This window comes from Halichoeres trimaculatus, unplaced genomic scaffold (genome assembly GCF_033239565.1).
Source record: "Halichoeres trimaculatus isolate MK-OKI-2021-1 unplaced genomic scaffold, fHalTri1.1 fHalTri1_scaffold_12, whole genome shotgun sequence".
Lineage (NCBI taxonomy): Eukaryota > Metazoa > Chordata > Actinopteri > Labriformes > Labridae > Halichoeres > Halichoeres trimaculatus.
In genome coordinates, this window is record NW_027437190.1 from 18,107,525 (window position 1) to 18,115,087 (window position 7,563).

Here is a 7,563-nt window from a genome sequence, read left to right on the forward strand (position 1 = left end):
AAACCCATAGCAGTATTAGATCCATAAACATCAATTGACAAATGGATTGGGTACAGAATTAGGTACTGCTATAGGTATTGACTGCATTCCATCTGAAGTACCAAGTACTGATTCACATAAAATCAAACAGTACCATGTTGAGGTACCTAATCCATCCTTGTGACTGTGAGACAGTGGAAGAGTAGGTAATTTTCCATGCAGGACATGAACACAGGCGAGGGGCTATGTCCTGTACACTACTTCAACAAAGTTACCGGAGTAATTTGAAGATATTTTTTTAATAACAAACAACCAGTGCAGCAAGTCCTTATAAATAATAATGTAAACATAATTCATCAACTGTTGGTGACACTACCTATAGTCAGCAGTGTGTGACAACAGATGGTATGTAAAACTACAAAGCTGCAGAGCTGCACCTACTTGATTCTTTGGGCATTATCACACAATCCCATTCAAACCTTTTCCCCTCCAAGAGAGACCCAAAACATTTGGGCTCTTATTTTATCTGGTGACTTATAATACAATTCCAGGTTTCACATATGCAATGAAACATGGTAACATTTGGGGGAAAATTGTAGCTTCCTGGGTGTAAGGAATTGGCCAGTCATCAGTCATTCCATCTATCCATCAATACATCCAGAAATCCATAAAACCATCCATCCATGCATTCAACTATACGTCTTTTATTTTTCAAAACAGCCATATCAATCCATATGTTAATCAATGCAAACATCCAGCCATACCAAAGTATCCATCTATACATCTATTTATGAATCTATCAAATCATCTCTCACTACATTTAGACATCCAGGCATCCATCTAATCATCTATCAGTACAGTCAGTCCATACATGAATGCATCTTGCCTTCTATCTTTTATTTCTCTTGCTTGTCACATTCGTCCTGGTGGCTCTGATAGTTGGCAGAAAGATATAAATGAAGAAGTATCAACGGCATATCTCAGGAGGCACGACTACGACAACAGAAGAAAAGTTCAGAGGTCCTGACTTGGGAAAAATAATTGGGCAGGGAGACAGAAAGGCCACAGCCAGGCCAGGCCAAAGTCATCCAAGTAGAAGACAGACAGACATAAAATAGGCAGTTAGTGAGTCCAGAGAGGCCAGAGGAGCTCTGACCAGGCCAACCAGTTTGTTGACATGTTCTCACAGCCAGAGCACACCAGGGGATATATGTGGAGTCTGCTGCGGGATTGAGTCGTGAATTTGCTCTTGGGGGGTTGGTATTACTGTCAGGGTCTTTCACTCGTTAGCTTTCCGTTGAAATGTCCAGGGGTGTCTAAACAGCAAGCTTTCACTCAAACCTACACATAATAAAATACATATACATAGTTGTGTAGTTTTCTACACATTAAATCAAACATTTTGTAAAATAAATGAATAATAATAATAATAATAATAATAATAATAATAATAATAATAATAATAATAAAAACTATGAATAAACTCACATTAAGGATTTATTTCTAAAGAGGTTTAGAGTGAAAGTCAAAAATATACATACTTGTCATTATAATGACTTTTATTGTGAAAATGACAGAAATTAGAAGCATAAAGAGAGACAGAATCAGCATCAGTCATGTCAGATTTAAAGGAAAAAAAATAGTTAAATACATTGATTGGTTGTTGAAAAATGTTTACATGAAGTTAACTGAAGCTGAGATTTTATTTCACTACAAGTGTGTGGAGTGCTTTGAACGCCATCTTGAACTTACTTCTGTGAAAGAGTTCAACATTCATCTCTCAGAAAACAAACAAACTTCATTCAACAGCTCTGGAATTAATCAGAGCTCTTACACGTTGACTCAACTTGGCTTGATACCAGTTCACTTGCACTACCAGTCAGAAGTCAAAGAACACCTCAGTTTTTCCAGTTTTTCTATTTAAAGTTATGTAGTTTAATGTCTCATTGTACTCTAAATAAACAATGTATGTAAAAAAAATAAATAAATAAATCATGGAATCAGTTATAACCAAACTGTACTCTAAACTTTTGACTGATCAAAGTAGCAATGTCTGACAGATTTAACAGCTTAACACACTCAATGGAACAAATATTCTTCTCTCCACAGTTGTTATCTGAGATTTGCCCTCTATGACCTCTTTGAAGCTGTTGTCCTGTGAGCACCTTTTACAAAAGCTCTCAGAAACTTGTCTCCTGGTTCCTCTGGTTCAGCTCTGGGTCTGCCAGACATTCCTCCTGTCTGAGTTTCCCTCAGTTTCTGAGTATCTTTTGATGCTAAAGGAAACTACACATGGGCACCTTGACTTTCTTTGATGTCTTTAAGAAAGCTTATTTCTTTAAATTTTATGATGGTCTGTCACTCTTTAATTATTAATTGCCCTTTCCAGCTCATTCTTATACCAATACTTTCTGCTGATACTGTTCAATGATGCTTGGGAGGGTATGGTACCATGGTGTGTTCCAGCACTACTCATACAGTACAGATGGTTGCAATTACCCAAAAAACTTGGGCCATGTGAGGGAACTGGTGGGACCAACTTGGAAGGCTCGATCTATCTCCATTGCCACAGAACAGCTTTGAGTTGTCAAAGAGCCCTTTTGCATTGTTGTGAAATGTACAGCATTTTTCAGTTTTGGTAAACTTTACCTTTTTTAATCTCTGGAATTTAACCACTTATTTTTGTACCTTTTCAAGCTTTTCACTGGACTTGAGCTGCTGAAATTACAATTAAAAAAAGAAAGAAAAGAAGAAGTGGAGTGTTCTAAAACTTTTGACTGGTAGTGTAGAGTATTCAATGGTGCCAAATTTGCTGTCAAGCTTTGTGGATATGTATGACTTTTTTACAGTTGGGGCAGTAGTGATGCACGTCCTTACAAGTTTTCAGGCATAGGGGGATCCAGCTGCACAGAAAGCACCTGAAATAAGGAATCAGAAAAGGATTAATGTAGAAATGTATCATTACTTTATCACTTCATTGATTTTTCATTTAATGCTTTTTGGTAAACTTGTGTTTAATTACAGACATATTGCTTGAAAATGAACAACATAACGTTAACTGGGTAATGCTCTGGGTATTTCATCAGGTGTACCAGTAACATAATTTGTTTTTGTGTTGCTTTGGACTGGCATCAGGTTTGCTGTGTGACGGATGCTGGTGGGTTCTGGCTTAACTGGCTTAAATGGCTATGGTAATCCTACCCATGCTGCACCTCACCTACCTAACACCTACAATAATGCAGTCTGTGGTTCTGAAACCAAAAAGTTGCTTTGTGTGACAAAACAAAAAGATCTCTCAACTACTGATAAAAGCTGCTCACTAACGGCTCATTCAACCCATCCCAAACACTGTAGTAAAAAAAAAATTAAAAAAGTAAACATATACAGTAGAATTAGAAGTTGTTTTTAGTATTTGATACAACTTTGTTAGCAACAGAGGATTCCAAATTCTTTTTCTTGAGTGGCACTTTTTCTTGAGAAGACTTCTTTTTAATGCTATTTTTCTTTGTTCAAAACACTTTTTTGCAGGATACAAAGCAGTGAGGGAATGTTATTTATTTAAATTTGTGCAACACTGTCTCACAATATGAAACAATTTTATAAACACAATACTCATAAACTCAGTGTTTATTTATTTATTTATTTATCTATAAGGACCCATGTAAAATATTTGACATAAATGTCACTATTTAATGCAATCTACAAGAGTTAGCTTATAGCTAATTCAAATCTGCAATCTCTTAGCAGGTGTAAATAGTTTGAGCAAAGTTTGGTGAACAGAAGGTGAGCAGACTCCGTGTGCTATTTACTGTGATTGACTTATGACCAGTCTAGTGTACCCCTCCTCTCACTCTAAGACTGCTGGGATAGGCTCCAGCCATCCGCGGCCCTGAACACAACTCTCCTCCTTTATTTGGGCTTGGGCCCAGCAAGAGCAACCAAGAGACAAGCACATACACAATTCGTTTGTATGCAGAAGTCTGCTCTGGCTGCAGCTGAGAGGGACTGCTGCTGAGTTAGGAGGACTTGTGTCTGTTTGAGTGTTTCAGACAGGGGAAGGGGCTCATGGCAGCACCAGCTAGTTGTTGAGTAGAGTAATATCAAATTATGCTTTAAGTCTCATAAGAGTCTCAAAACTCAAGAAAGTTGCTACATTTGTCACTAGTTGCTTTTTTGATTTAAAAAAAGGTCTAACTAATGCCTGTGTTTGTAATGCACATTTCCACAATCTTTTTAGCCATTGCTTTATCACGTGTCCATTTAGCTATCCTCTGATAAGTAGAGTACCATGTTGTGTCATCAAAGTGACTCTGTCTATATACAAGTTTGTTTCCCCCAAGAAGTCTGACCCAACTAAGAATATCATTTGGAAATAACTCATCTTGGAAATAACAATCTTATTTTTCCAGATCATTTGTACAATGCTCACAGTGCCTTTAAGAAAGCATAACCAAACATTTGCTCTCTATTCCTGTGTAATGTTGTACAGTGTATTTGAATTTCAATGGGTGCTTGTGTGTGTGCTTTTATGTTTGGTTTTTACTCACATGGCTAGTGAAAGTGTGAAACACAGCATTCAGGCGTGTACGCCATTTTTGTACTTGACTTCAGTAAGAACAGTAGTTTGGCAATAAGGACACCTCATATGTCCTGGAACATCACCGGGTTTTTCCTCGAACACAAATGGAAAGTTCACTGCAAAAAACACACACAACACACTGAAACCTTCAGCCCAATTAACTCTTCAGTCTGGGGCTGAACTCATAGTTTTGTCAATTACTTGTTATAATCTTCTTTGACACTCATAAAAACCCTTTGAGAGAAAGAGAGAGCACATCACTTTCTATGAGTATTCGCTGTGGGATACACATAAAGTTTAAAAAGTCTTTTTCTTTGGTGTGCTTCATCTAGCATTTTAAAAATTCAAATTGCTGTTAATCATATTTGTTTGAGTATCTTATAAAGAGGCATTAATAATTATTCATTTAGTTATTTTATGACTAGTCACAAACCTTCACAGTGATATGTTATGAAATATACAAATTAAAAAACAGAGATAAAGTTTTGTTTTCTTACCAGGCTGGGATTGGATGACTTGGCTGACAGAGTTAACAAAAGGTCCAGGGTATGCAGGTGCTGCAGAAACAGTTGTAAGAAAGTGACAATAGACAGAAGGTGAACATATGATGCAGACTTGCTGACACTTTGAAACCTCAAATTTCACATATGCGCCACCTTTGGCACTTCGTCAGTTTTTGAGTGTGAAAACTGGTCAAGTTGAAAAGCGTATGAAAATGCAAGCTAGCTGGTTTGGTGGCATTGCATTCAACAGTGTTGACTTACAGCGCTTACGGTAAGAGTGCTCCCTCTCACATGATGTAAAGTCCCACCTGTTCTCATGGCACGTTTACATTTTTTTTCTGTTATAAGTTTTTACTCAACATAATACAGACACACACTGTGCATATTTGCTTCACAATATATATAAAAGTTGAAGTATTTTTCTTTGGTAGGCTAAAACTCTCAATATGGAATCTGAAAAATTCTGGCTCCTAAAGATCACATTTGTTTGAGTAGTTTTAAAGAAGCATTAATATGTATTATTTATTTATAAAAAACATTCAAAAATTTTCAATATAACTTTTTATGAAAAAAAATGGAAACAAAAACACAGTCAAGGATTTGTTTACATACCAGGCTGGACTGGGATGCTTTGACCCATAGGATCAAAGGAAGGGCCAGGGTATTGAGGTGCTTCTATATCAGGTGGAGATGCCTGAAATTTGATCATGTTTTTTTCTGAAACGACAAGATGACATAGTAGTGAGAAAGTGAAAATAGACAGTGCTCACAGGCAGGAGGGAAAAATCTGAGGTGGATAAGTTCACAGATCAAAACCTCCCCACTTACCTAGTACTCTGAAAACTGACCCATCTAGTTAAATAGCATTAGAAAATGTTCTCCACGTAAGCTAGCTGGTTTGGTGGCATTGCAACATCATAGATCAACAGTACTTACTGTAAGGGTCCTCCCTCTCAAATGGCCAAAAGTCCCGCCTCTTCTTATCGGTAACTTCACTTCTCATCACCCACACATTTACATATTTTGTGTCATATCTTTAAATCGTGGATTATATGAGATGAAAAGTTAAAGGTTACTATTAACTACATTTTCAAAATCCTTATTAATGGTGGTTTTTAAATAGTGAAGTTATTTTGAAAACAGTAAGTTTCAGTGTAGGTCAAAAAAAAAGTGCTAAGGTAAAAAAAAAACAAAAAACTTTTATGCATGATGAAAAAGTTAGGAGCTGATCACCTTTGTCAGTGACCCAAGTTATAGTTTTGATACACTTGACCTTTACTCAACATGTGTCTTATATTGTGATCTGTTGTTGTCATGCCACAGCACTGCAAATAAGAAGATAGTTCCTTACGTGCTCATGTATATCTGTATTTATTTGTTTGCAAATTTTTACAATCACAAAAATTCAAGTTTTTAACTTTAATTCCCTCAAAGAAGAAAGCAGATTTTCTATATCTGCACAAAAACTGGCCATTATATGATTTTTAAGAAAAATATAATAAATTACTTCTTAATTAAGCTACTTTATATCATGTCTCTTTACTCTGAACTAGTCTGTCAATCATATCAGTCTGAGTGTGAAAGCTTCTTACCTTGTTGTAGACCCTAATAAGGTATATGATGTGCTTCTGTGTCCTCTCCTTCTATATCAGAGAAATGAGGAAGCCAGGTAAACTCGGTGACTTTGTTTTCCCTGAAAGGAGGTGGAGCCACATCAAAGTCTGTAGAGGTGGTGTTTTGTATTTGTGTTTTTACCGTTCATGAAATATCCAAAGATAATCAGATTCAAATAAAGGGGGAAGGGGGGGTATTATGGGACAGGCCAAGCAATATGAACTTTTCTGATTGGTGTAGCACCCACAGTATTTAAATCTCCAGCATTTGGTGCTTTTAGCTTTTGGTGTTACATTTGGAGTGTCTTCAGGAATACCTCCAAGATAATTATTATTATTATTTTGTTTGTTTGTTAAAATAGCCTTATTAGGTAAGAATCTAGTGGTAATCTATAACCATCTGAAAAGGACACATCATGTCAGAAGTTGTCAATCAATAAAGTTACTCTTTAGGCAAAACATCAGTCAGTCTCTGAAAATATCAACAGGAGCTTTATTGGTCAAATCGGAGTACAAGTAAGAGGGTCAACCCTCAAAAGGAGGGTGCCATTGGGTGCCACACTTTTTAAAATTTGTCAAGTTTTTCTTTAAACAAAAATCCAGTTCTTGGAGATTCTCTAGTCTTTCTGATACTCCCAAGATGATCAATAATAGTTCAGGTTTGATCTCAATTTCCAAAATTTTTGAAGGAAAATTAAATATTCTGGTCCAACTATCCATCAAACAATTCAAAGCATTGATGGAACACATATGCACAAATTTCAGGCTTCATTTCCAGGTCTCTTCTGGTAGTTTTTCCACAAACTTGGTCTCCCAATTTGTCCTAAGGGTGTTAGATTGGGCAGGACATATTTATCTCTAAGCTGTTGAAAAGATGCAAACATCAGCT